We start from the raw sequence: 13,044 nt of genomic DNA, 5'->3' as shown, positions 1-13,044 counted from the left end.
TCCTTCCTCTATAAATTGGCTTCCCGCGCGGCTCACCCACCCCACAACCCGCTCCGCCACCCGGCCCCTCGCCTCTCCCAGCCCGGCGCCGCCTCCACCGAGCCGCCTAGCGCCGCCGCCCTTGCTCCCGTGGGCACGCCCCCTCGCCCCGCCTCAGCCCGAGGTGAGACCGGGGGTGGGATCCCCGTGCGCCCCTCTCTCTCCTCTCCCTTGCCCCGGGCGGCCCTTGGCCCTGGCCGGCCGGCAAGGCTGCCGCCGCCGCCCCCAATCCCCTCCCCTGTTTCGGTCACGAGGGGGGAGGGAGGAAGAAAGGGCTGTTAGCCCAAAGCCCCCTCCTTTGTTTCTGTTTTCCAAAGGAACCCCCTCCTATTTACCCCCCTTTTTCAAAAGAAGCCCTATCCTCTCCGCTATTTTAAATTAAACCCCCGTTTCATAAACCTAGACGTACTCGGCACCCCTTAGCATGCCCTGGACATTTCTAAGATTCGCAAATAAGCCCTTGCTCCCTTTAGATATTTACGAATAAGCCCTGGAACCCTATTTAACCACCCGAAACCCCTTAACCTCGTCATTTTATGTGCAAAACGACCTCCGATCGACCTGAAACTTTACCACCCCGTTTCTAGTATAGTTCTAGCCATGCCATTAAGAAACCACCCGAAAATATTACCCCTACCTCCGTAACTAAATTATTTCCGATTCAAGCTCAACGATAAAAGCTTCTAGTTCTCTCGCTTGATTGCGTGCCTGTTTGTTTACGTCGTAGGACACGGAGTGAACGAAGAAGTTCCCGACTGCGACCAAGCAACCGAGGACCAGTTCTGCGACCCCGAACCCGAAGGACAGTGCTTCGATCAGGACCTCCCGCAAGGACTTGATGATGGCAAGTTCAATCCCGCCCTTTGATGCATGTTTCTGTCCTAGTTTTTATAAACACAACCCGATGGCCTGTTTTATAAAATTGCATGGTTTTGTGTGCTGAAAACATGGTAGGATAGCCACCCTTACTTGTGATAACCATACCTTGACCACCTGGTTTTGCAAAGAAAGTGTGTGTGCGTGTGGGAAGGGATAAAATGTGGTTTTGAAAAGTGAGTTAGACGGGATGGATGGCATTTCTGTGTGAATTGCCGTTGGTGTGCTCGTACCTGTGTGGTTGAGCGTGGAAGGGAGATATCCATCTTGTCACCCCTAAGGACCGAGTTGATGTGTCGTCTCACCTAGCTTCCTGTCGTGCAAACCACTTGACCGTTGTATGGGCAACGGCTTGGCCTAACCCCACTAGTTAGTCTGATAGCCATCAGGAGAGCTGGGAGCAACGGGTGATCAAGGAGACGGGATAAGCTCTGTGTGACTTATGCCCCGGTTAAACCTCGGTGGTAGGTCGAATGACCCCTTGATAGATCCCGTGGTGGCTAGTCAGGTCTAGCTAAGGTGGGTAAGGGCTTTGATGGGATCTGCACCGGCACTAAGGTGTTCGTGCTGTGGTACCCCACCTGTGGGTAAAGTTGCACACCTCTGCAGAGTTAAAAATCTATTCGAATAGCCGTGCTCACGGTATTGGGCAAGTTATGGTGTGGTCACATAACTAGTGTTTCTCTCTGGGAATGGTTGGGCAGGTGTGAGTCGTTTGGAAAGTGTCCGGCAGTTGTGCCGTATGCTACGGCGGACGGGGAGTCCGGTAGCGGTTTAAAATTTGGATCCGTGTGGATCAACATCGTGTGCCCCTTGGTGATGGAAAACTTGTTTTGAAAAGTTCTTTTAAAACGAACCCCTGCATATAACTGTGTTTTCCGCAAATGAACCACAACCATATCCTTGGACTACCCTGTGCATTAAATTCTGTTATAACCCCTCCGTGGGTATGATTGGACTTGCTGAGTACGTTTGTACTCACCCCATTCTTACTTTTACAGTGGAAGACCCAGACTACGTCCCCGAAGACAACGAGTAGGGTTTCGTCCTGCACCCAGTCTTGCCTGTGGTTGAGGCCACCGTCGGATTCCGCATGGCGCAAGACTCTGATGATCCTCTTTTCGTAACTAGTGTAGTGGTGTGGGTTTTAGTTGTAATCCTCGCGATAGTGGCGCTTCACTGCCCATTACCGCGAAGAGTTGTACGGTGATGTACCATCTGTTGTAATAAAAGTGTTATCAGCCTCCTGGGACTGATAAATTCACACTTTTAAGTCTTCCCTGATGGGGGACGCTTCAGGTGGTATCAGAGCCGTAGGCTGGCTGTAGGACGTGACCCTAGGAGCGAGACCCCTTTCAGGCCCTAGAACTTGTCCTGATTTAGAAATTTTCTGCACAAACACTCACCACTGGTCTTTGCCTTGTTCCAGATGGCTGGCAATGGATGGGTTAGCGGAATCTGCCACGCAGAGCCCGGCCTCCCCAAGTTGCTATTGCTCAGCCTGGAACGCGTTGGGATTATGGAACCACCGGAGTATGCCTACCGTGAGCACATCGCCGGAGGCACCCTTCGGTGCGACATGATGGTTTTGTGGAGAGAAGCACCCGCTACCCTGATGTGGACCCTTGGTTCATCTCCACCACTGGCTTCCGTTTCCCCGACACTTATCGAAAGGCCGCCCGTAAAGCCCTGCGACGGCTGCGTGTGCTCTACAGGCGCCACCTTCAGCGGACCCCTATGGGATTTTTCCCACCCGCTGAGGGAAGAGGACGCACTTGGATTGCCCGGATGAGAGGACTTGGACGAGAAGAAGAAGATCTAGAAGATACGGTCTCCCACCTGTCCATCTACCTCACTGGCTTGGATGCACTCTACCGCGAGCAGGCGACGCAACTGAAGCAGCTAATCCATGGGATTGAAAAGATAACCCAGGAGCTGGAGGAACAACGAACAAGGGCCGCAAGCGCCGAGTATTCCTTAGCCGCCCTCCAAGCCCAGATGCAGGAATACGAGAACCGCAACGGAATAGGTGGATGGATAGAGGAAGAAGAAGAAGAAGAACCCATGGAAACCCATTGGGATAAGGGTACTCAGACCAAAAATGAGATGGATCGGTTCCTTCCAATAAAGAAGCGCTCTATCAGGACCGAGGAAGAATCCCCGTAATAGGATTAGCACTCCAAGCTAGAACCCGACCCTAATAACCCCATGCCCCTGGAAACTGTACCCCCCATGTTGCAATAATAAATGTTATCTACTCCCTCGTTGTACCTGTACAAAATTTGTTTACCCTGTTCATGTTTCAGATGGCTGAGGAAGGATGGACCTAGGGCGATTGCCAAGCAGCACCTGGCTTTCCCGGCCTCTTAATCAACACCCTGGAGGACCTTGGCGTTACAGAACGCCTGAGGTACTACAGCCGAGAGTACGAACACCATGGTACCCTCCGCTGCAGGGTGATCCTGGTCATCGCCAGGAGCAACCGCTACCCCGACATCCAGCCTTGGCGAGCGACCGCCACGGGGTTTAGACACCAAGACACCTACCCCTTGGCCATCCGAAAAGCACTCCGTTATTTGTGCCGGATTTTTGAAGAACACCTCGCCCCCACACCAGCAAAGTTCTTCCCGCCGGCCATCAGAACCCCAGTCTGGGAAGCACGCATGAGAAACCTGGAACGACGTCGCCACGAAGAAGGCCCCCTGTATCAAGTGGCTACATACCTAGCCGCCCTGGACCAACTCTTTGATGAGCAAGCCAACCTTCTGAGGGAACAGACCCATCAAGCCGAGCAAGCAGAGCTCGCAGTAAGGTTACAGCAGATCCGAGCCACCCACGCCGAGGCGAGAGCCGCAGCCGCGGTCAGCAGCGAAGCAGTTGCCTAAGAGAGCCTCAGGCAGGCCCAAGACCGGCGTATGCAAGAGTGGACCCAAAGTGGAACACCAGTCCCGGCAATTGGAGAAGATCATGTTTTACTCGGGACACCCGTCATAGGATGGGGAACACTCTTTGGGAACACACACGCTCCACCCGAGAACCCTGAAAGTTCGGCCGCCGCCGTCAAAGGGGGTGCTGCAGCACAACCCTTGCCAGATGGAAACCCAGAGGACGGCGAACGAGGATCACTCACGCTTCCCGCCCCAGAAGAAGGCCTGCCCCGCGAGTAAAATGACCGACGCCACCCTAGTGATGTGTTCCCAGCCGCTTTTGTTTAAGTTGTGCCGGATCCCGGACGAGTAGTACGAGACCTAGCCTTACCCCAAGCTGTACCCCCTTGCAGTAATAAAGTTGTTTGTGCTTGTTGTTTGTGATGTTGTGTGCTGGTTTGTTGTGTGCTGCTTGTTATATAAATACTGGCAGAAGGTAGGTCCTGCCTTATATACGAATTAAACAACTTAAACATCACATAATAGTAACCCCACTCTACCCAATCAACAGATGGCTCCCCGAAGCGTCGCAAGGGCCTCCCGTAGCCGGAACCCCGCAGCCGCTGGTACCGGAGCACAGCCTGCTGGACAAAACCCTCCTCAGGCAGAACAAGAAGTAAGCCAGAACCGAGGAGGAAGTCAAGAAGGAGAACAACTACCACCACCCCCACCCCTCGGAGACTTGGCGCAGATAATCCATAACCAGACCCTCATTCTGGAGACACTGGCGAATGCCCTCATTAACCGGCAGCCACGAGGGCAGAATATGAACGACAAGCTGACGGCCTTTCTAAGGACCAAGCCACCCACCTTTGCCGGGTCCTGCAACCCGTTGGATGCTGACGACTGGTTGCGAGTGATTCAGAGGAAGCTCGAACCATTCGAATGCCAGGACCGGGACAAAGTCCTTCTGGCAGCCCACCAGCTCACCGGAACAGCATTATCCTGGTGGGAAAACTATTGTGCCGCAGCCGAAGATGCCTCCACCATCACCTGGGGAGAATTCGTAAGGGAGTTCCGCCGCTACCACATCCCTTCGGCCACCATGAAACGCAAGGCGGATGAATTCCGCGCACTACAACAAGGAAGCATGACGGTGGAAGAGTACACCCACCGGTTCATGGAATTGGCCCGATATGCGCCGGAAGAAGTGAGCGACGACGATAAGAAGCAAGACATGTTCAAGAAGGGATTAAGCCCAGAACTCCGAACCTTGCTTACCCCACAGATCTATCCGGACTTCAACACCCTGATGAACAAAGCCATCCTCACGGAGAGGGCCAAAGCCGAAGAGAGGAAAGATAATAAACGCAAATTCCTGGAAAGTAAGGCCCGCCAACAGGACCGCTTCCAAAGGCCGAGAAACTCCAGCTACACTGCACCAAGATCTCAGGCCCCAATGCAGTATAGGACTCAGTCCCAAGTGACAGGACCACGGGCCCCTGAAGCACAGCCTAAAAGTCAGAATACCATGAGGGCCCCGCAAAGCAATACAAGCCTGGTCGCCTCCGACAACAACAATGTTAGGGCCTGTTTCAACTGCCGTGGGACAGGGCACTTCATCGCCAATTGCCCTTATGCCAAGAATAAGCCGGCAACATCGGCCTTCTCCAACACGGTGAATGGGCCCAGACCAGCCCTGACCGGTGCCAACCGAGTGCCCATCCGCAGCAACGACAACAGCCAGCAGATGAAGCAGCAATCATTTGGACGAGCCCGCGTCAATCACATCGACGCGCAGGAGGCTCAAGAGGCCCAAGGCGTAGTGCTCGGTGAGTACCTAGTCAACTCGACTCTGGCAACAGTATTATTTGATTCTGGAGCATCACACTCGTTTATATCCTCGAGCTATGTGGAGAAACACAAAATACCTACAGTACTACTAAAAACACCACTATTAACCCGGACGCCTGGAGGCGACATCAATTGTCAATTAGGTTGTCCACGGGTAAGGATCAATTTAAGTGGGGTAGAATTCCTAGCAGATTTGGTAGTACTTAAGCCTGGGGGAATAGACGTGATCCTTGGAATGGACTGATTAAGCCGACACAATGGTCTCATAGGCTGTACCGACAAAGTGGTACACCTAACAAACCCCGAAGGAGTACAAGTGATCTGCCATACCCGGGATAGTAAGTTTGACCCAATGGTATTTAGCATGGAAGCCAAGCCCTTAGAAGGAGTCCCGGTAGTAAACGAATACCCAGATGTATTCCCCGAAGAGCTTCCCGGTATGCCGCCAGACAGGGATATAGAATTCGTCATAGACCTTATTCCCGGAACCTCTCCGATAGCCAAGAGACCCTATAGGATGGCGGCTTCTGAGCTAACAGAATTAAAGAAACAACTAGAAGAACTGCAGCGAATTGGCTTCATCAGACCAAGCTCGTCGCCATGGGGAGCCCCAGTGCTGTTTGTCAAGAAGAAGGATGGGAGTATGAGGTTATGTGTAGATTACCGGGCACTGAATGAAGTTACCATTAAGAATAAGTACCCCCTCCCCAGGATTGATGACCTGTTCGATCAGTTAAAAGGAGCCAAGTACTTTTCCAAGATCGACCTAAGGTCGGGATATTTCCAGCTCAAAATTAGGGAAAGTGACATCCCTAAGACAGCTTTTGTCACCCGCTACGGGCAGTTTGAGTTCACCGTAATGTCCTTCGGACTAACCAACGCCCCTGCCTATTTTATGAACCTCATGAATAAGGTGTTCATGGACGAGCTAGATAAGTTTGTCGTAGTCTTTATCGACGACATACTTGTCTACTCTAAGAGTATTCAGGAACATGAGCAACACCTGCGGGTAGTATTGGAAAAGCTGAGGATGCATAAGCTATATGCTAAATTCAGCAAGTGTGAATTCTGGCTGGAGAGAGTAGCTTTCCTTGGTCACATCCTGACCGCAGAAGGCGTAGCTGTGGACCCAGAGAAGGTCGAAGCAGTTTCCAACTGGCAACGACCAACTAACATCAGTGAAATCAGAAGCTTCCTTGGGCTAGCCGGGTACTATCAAAGATTTATTGAGGGATTCTCCAAGATAGCTCGACCCATGACGGAACTCCTTAAGAAGGAGAAGAAGTTCGCCTGGACAGAAAATTGTGAAAGAAGTTTTCAAGAATTGAAGCAAAGGTTGACAACCGCCCCAATGCTGACCCTACCGGACATCCATCGGGACTTTGTCATTTATTGTGACGCATCCCGACAAGGGTTAGGATGTGTACTAATGCAAGACGGGAAAGTCGTTGCATATGCTTCCCGCCAACTTAGGACTCATGAGCAGAATTATCCGACCCATGATTTGGAATTAGCAGCTGTGGTGCATGCCCTTAAGATTTGGAGACACTACCTAATTGGAAATAAGTGTGAGGTTTACACCGACCACAAGAGTTTGAAGTATATATTCACCCAACCGGATTTGAACCTAAGGCAGAGGAGATGGCTGGAGTTGGTTAAGGACTACAATCTAGAAATTCATTACCACCCCGGAAAGGCAAACGTGGTGGCCGACGCCTTAAGCCGGAAATCCTATGGACCCAAGGACGACAATCTGCGCGAGGAAATGGCATGATTAAATGTGCACATTGTGCCTCGAGGGTCCAGCCAAGTGCTAAACGTCCAATCGACACTAGAAGATGGGATTAGAGAGGCCCAACGATCGGATCGGGAGTTAATGAAAATCTGCAAACAAACTGGAGAAAACAAAGCACCAGGATTCAGAGTGGATGATAAGGGGACGTTATGGTACGAGAATAGGATTTGCGTACCCCAGAATGGAGACTTCCGGCAAATAATCATGGACGAAGCCCATAACTCAGACTACTCCATCCATCCAGGATCCACCAAAATGTACATGGACATAAAGCAAAAATATTGGTGGAGTGGAATGAAGGCGGATATTGCAAGATTCGTGGCTCATTGTGACACTTGTCAAAGGATAAAGGCCGAGCATCAAAAGCCGGCAGGATTATTGCAACCCTTGCCTATTCCGGTGTGGAAGTGGGATGAGATAGGGATGGACTTTGTAGTGGGACTACCCCGAACACAGAAGGGACACGATTCCATATGGGTAATTGTGGATCGACTCACTAAATCGGCACATTTCATACCCGTAAGGACCACTTATGGTGGAGAAAAGCTGGCAAGACTTTACGTGGAAAACATAGTAAAGTTACATGGAGTGCCTAGCAGAATTGTCTCGGATAGAGGGACCCAATTTACATCTAGGTTTTGGAAAAGCCTGCATAAAGCCATGGGCACTAAGTTAGATTTTAGCTCCGCATACCACCCACAGACGGATGGTCAAACCGAAAGGGTAAATCAGATCATGGAAGATATGCTGAGGGCATGTGTCCTGACCTATGGAAATGATTGGGAACAGAGTCTGCCCTATGCAGAGTTCTCGTACAATAATAGTTACCAAGCCAGCTTGGGCATGTCGCCATTCGAAGCCCTCTATGGAAGAAAGTGCAAAACTCCCTTGATGTGGTCGGAAGTTGGAGAACGTGCACTGGTAGGACCCGCACTCATAAAAGAAGCAGAAGAAAAAGTAGCGGAGATCCGCGAGAAATTGAAAGCGGCTCAATCCCGACAAAAGAGTTATGCGGACAAGAAGAGGCGGGAAATAAGTTTCAATCCGGGAGAATTTGTCTATCTCAAAGTCTCACCCATTCGAGGGACACGAAGGTTTCAGGTACAAGGAAAATTGGCCCCTCGATACGTTGGACCGTATCAGGTTCTAAAGAAAGTAGGAACGGTGGCCTATCGACTGAAGTTACCAGAAGAAATGTCAGATATACACCCAGTATTTCATGTCTCGCAACTAAGGAGGTGTTTGAGAGTACCCGAGGAAGAACACGTGCCGGTGGAAACAATAGATCTACAGCCGGATCTGCAATATCAGGAAGTACCGGTCAAAATTCTAGACAGTGTCACCAGAAGGACAAGAAACTCCGAAGTACGGATATGCAGAGTTCAATGGAGCAGACATGGAGTAGAGGAAGCAACCTGGGAGTGCGAGGAGGCCCTAAAGAAAGAATTTCCCCATCTGTTTAGAAACCAGCCGAATCTCGAGGACGAGATTCATTTAAGTGGGGTAGGTTTGTAACGCCCTGAAAATTTCAAATCTAAACTACGCGTTAGGGTGTTCCGACTAAAAACTTATTCATCGTAAAACCCTGACCCTCTTTGCCACACGCGCGCCGTCACATCTCCGCTCTGTGCCGCACAGCGCCCGGCCTCCCCCACGCGCACCGCCTCGACCCTCGCCACCGCGTCACGACGACCGCGCGCGACCACTTTCCGCAATTAGCGCCGGCGCCCCTCGTGCAGCGCGCTAATTCCGCGCGCGTGGCCGACCGGCCACGGTCGCCGCCGCAACCGGCGCTGACGCGCCCCCCCCTCTTCTTTTCCTTTTTCTCCCTCCCATTTCTTTCTTTTCTTTTCCTTTTTCCAATCTCTCTCCTTTTTTTTTCTTCTTTCCTTTCCTTTCTTCTCTTTTCCTTTTTCCTTCCTTCTTTCTTTTCCCTTTTCCCCCCTTCTCCTCCCTTCTCTGCTCCTGTACGCCGCCCGGCCCCGGCTCCCAAGCCACGGCCACCTCCCTTCCCCTGCGCGCACGCACGCCCCTAAGCTCGGCCGCCCGTGCCCACGCGCGCGCGCCTCTGCGCTCGGCCTCGCACGCCCCGCGCGTGCCCCACGCGCCGCGCCGCTCGCCGCGCCGCCCGTCGCACGATCGCGCCGCGACGCCGCGCCGTCCGTCGCTGCCGCGTCCTCCCTCGCCACTGCTCCCACGTGCGCGCGCCGCGGTGAGCACCGCCCCGCCCCCCGGCTCGCGCCACGCCGCGCTGACCGCGCACGCGCGCACGACCAGGACCACGACGCCACGCGCGACCGCACGGCCGCCGCGCCGCCCGCCACTGCCGCCCCGGCCTCGCCGCCCGAGCCGTCCTGTGTTTGCACAGCTCCCTCCCCGCGTGCCCGACGACACCTCGGCGCCCTCACCGCCACGCCGCGTCGCGACGGCCACAAGCGGCCGGAGCACCATTAATGGCGCCCCGCACCGCCCGTCGGCCGCCCCATCCCACGCCCCTCCACCCCGCTGCCTCCTTCCTCTATAAATTGGCTTCCCGCGCGGCTCACCCACCCCACAACCCGCTCCACCACCCGGCCCCTCGCCTCTCCCAGCCCGGCGCCGCCTCCACCGAGCCGCCTAGCGCCGCGGCCCTTGCTCCCGTGGGCATGCCCCCTCGCCCCGCCTCAGCCCGAGGTGAGACCGGGGGTGGGATCCCCGTGCGCCCCTCTCTCTCCTCTCCCTTGCCCCGGGCGGCCCTTGGCCCTGGCCGGCCGGCAAGGCTGCCGCCGCCGCCCCCAATCCCCTCCCCTGTTTCGGTCACGAGGGGGGAGGGAGGAAGAAAGGGCTGTTAGCCCAAAGCCCCCTCCTTTGTTACTGTTTTCCAAAGGAACCCCCTCCTATTTACCCCCCTTTTTCAAAAGAAGCCCTATCCTCTCCGCTATTTTAAATTAAACCCCCATTTCATAAACCTAGACGTACTCGGCACCCATTAGCATGCCCTGGACATTTCTAAGATTCGCAAATAAGCCCTTGCTCCCTTTAGATATTTACGAATAAGCCCTGGAACCCTATTTAACCACCCGAAACCCCTTAACCTCGTCATTTTATGTGCAAAACGACCTCCGATCGACCTGAAACTTTACCACCCCGTTTCTAGTATAGTTCTAGCCATGCCATTAAGAAACCACCCGAAAGTATTACCCCTACCTCTGTAACTAAATTATTTCCGATTCAAGCTCAACGATAAAAGCTTCTAGTTCTCTCGCTTGATTGCGTGCCTGTTTGTTTGCGTCGTAGGACACGGAGTGAACGAAGAAGTTCCCAACTGCGACCAAGCAACCGAGGACCAGTTCTGCAACCCCGAACCCGAAGGACAGTGCTTCGATCAAGACCTCCCGCAAGGACTTGACGATGGCAAGTTCAATCCCGCCCTTTGATGCATGTTTCTGTCCTAGTTTTTATAAACACAACCCGATGGCCTGTTTTATAAAATTGCATGGTTTTGTGTGCTGAAAACATGGTAGGATAGCCACCCTTACTTGTGATAACCATACCTTGACCACCTGGTTTTGCAAAGAAAGTGTGTGTGCGTGTGGGAAGGGATAAAATGTGGTTTTGAAAAGTGAGTTAGACGGGATGGATGGCATTTCTGTGTGAATTGCCGTTGGTGTGCTCGTACCTGTGTGGTTGAGCGTGGAAGGGAGATATCCATCTTGTCACCCCTAAGGACCGAGTTGATGTGTCGTCTCACCTAGCTTCCTGTCGTGCAAACCACTTGACCGTTGTATGGGCAACGGCTTGGCCTAACCCCACTAGTTAGTCTGATAGCCATCAGGAGAGCTGGGAGCAACGGGTGATCAAGGAGACGGGATAAGCTCTGTGTGACTTATGCCCCGGTTAAACCTCGGTGGTAGGTCGAATGACCCCTTGATAGATCCCGTGGTGGCTAGTCAGGTCTAGCTAAGGTGGGTAAGGGCTTTGATGGGATCTGCACCGGCACTAAGGTGTTCGTGCTGTGGTACCCCACCTGTGGGTAAAGTTGCACACCTCTGCAGAGTTAAAAATCTATTCGAATAGCCGTGCTCACGGTATTGGGCAAGTTATGGTGTGGTCACATAACTAGTGTTTCTCTCTGGGAATGGTTGGGCAGGTGTGAGTCGTTTGGAAAGTGTCCGGCAGTTGTGCCGTATGCTACGGCGGACGGGGAGTCCGGTAGCGGTTTAAAATTTGGATCCGTGTGGATCAACATCGTGTGCCCCTTGGTGATGGAAAACTTGTTTTGAAAAGTGCTTTTAAAACGAACCCCTACATATAACTGTGTTTTCTGCAAATAAACCATAACCTTATCCTTGGACTACCCTGTGCATTAAATTCTGTTATAACCCCTCCGTGGGTATGATTGGACTTGCTGAGTACGTTTGTACTCACCCCATTCTTACTTTTACAGTGGAAGACCCAGACTACGTCCCCGAAGACAACGAGTAGGGTTTCGTCCTGCACCCAGTCTTGCCTGTGGTTGAGGCCACCGTCGGATTCCGCATGGCGCAAGACTCTGATGATCCTCTTTTCGTAACTAGTGTAGTGGTGTGGGTTTTAGTTGTAATCCTCGTGATAGTGGCGCTTCACTGCCCATTACCGCGAAGAGTTGTACGGTGATGTACCATCTGTTGTAATAAAAGTGTTATCAGCCTCCTGGGACTGATAAATTCACACTTTTAAGTCTTCCCTGATGGGGGGACGCTTCACGCTGCTTGTAAACTCTGAATAAAGTTTCTATGTTTGAACTCTAAAGTACTCATTTTATGAACTCGACTTGTAATAATTGGTCAGACTTGTGAGATAAAAGCTATGGAATGTTGTAATCTCTAGACTTGCCTTCGTGCGAGTTATGTGTATGCTTTGTTTCGATCGAAATATTAAGTGGTCGCATCGGGATTTACCCGACAGACTGTCGGATTACTCCGTTTGAAGTGAATGGTAGCCGATTCATCTTTATGGATGATGGTTAGTGCACTTGAGAAGGATTAATTTGGGCAGTTCTGCCACAGTAACCCGCTCCTACAAAGGGAGCGGAGCAACTGTAGCAGTTGATCCGCCTTTGCCCCGCCCCATAAAATTGAGGTGATGGACAGTATAGGGTGGTGATAATCTGCGTGTTGGACAAGGCTGTGAGGCCATTTGCTGGAGCAAGTCGGGCGAGGATCGTCAGGCCCACCCCTGCTGCGTCCCTCCAGCCCATCGCTTCATCTCCTCCCCACCTCTCTCTCTTCCTTATCTCTTCCTTCGCCCCCATCTTCTCCCCGCCTTTCTCTCTTACACCACCGACACCTCCCTCGCACGCCGCGCCACGCTCTATGACCACCTCTCCATGCTCCACATCATCGCTGGCCAATGGACGCCTCGAGGTCGCTCCTCCTCCCCTGCCACCCGCGCCATGGATCCCCTCCTCTAGTTCTTCTCCTCGGCCTCTGAACTAACCCACCTCTTTGCTTCTTTTCCTGCAGGTGCTGTCCATGATCTTGGATCACGGGGTGCCACCAGACGTAGTGAATCAGCACAAGCAGGTGCTGGATTCCATCAAACTGGTGCCTTTTTTTTGCTTGCAACTTGCAAGGATCTCTCTGCTAGCTGCTG

This window comes from Panicum hallii, chromosome 9 (genome assembly GCF_002211085.1).
Source record: "Panicum hallii strain FIL2 chromosome 9, PHallii_v3.1, whole genome shotgun sequence".
Lineage (NCBI taxonomy): Eukaryota > Viridiplantae > Streptophyta > Magnoliopsida > Poales > Poaceae > Panicum > Panicum hallii.
The sequence above is the reverse complement of the archived record's forward strand: the minus strand, read 5'-3'. Positions refer to the sequence as shown.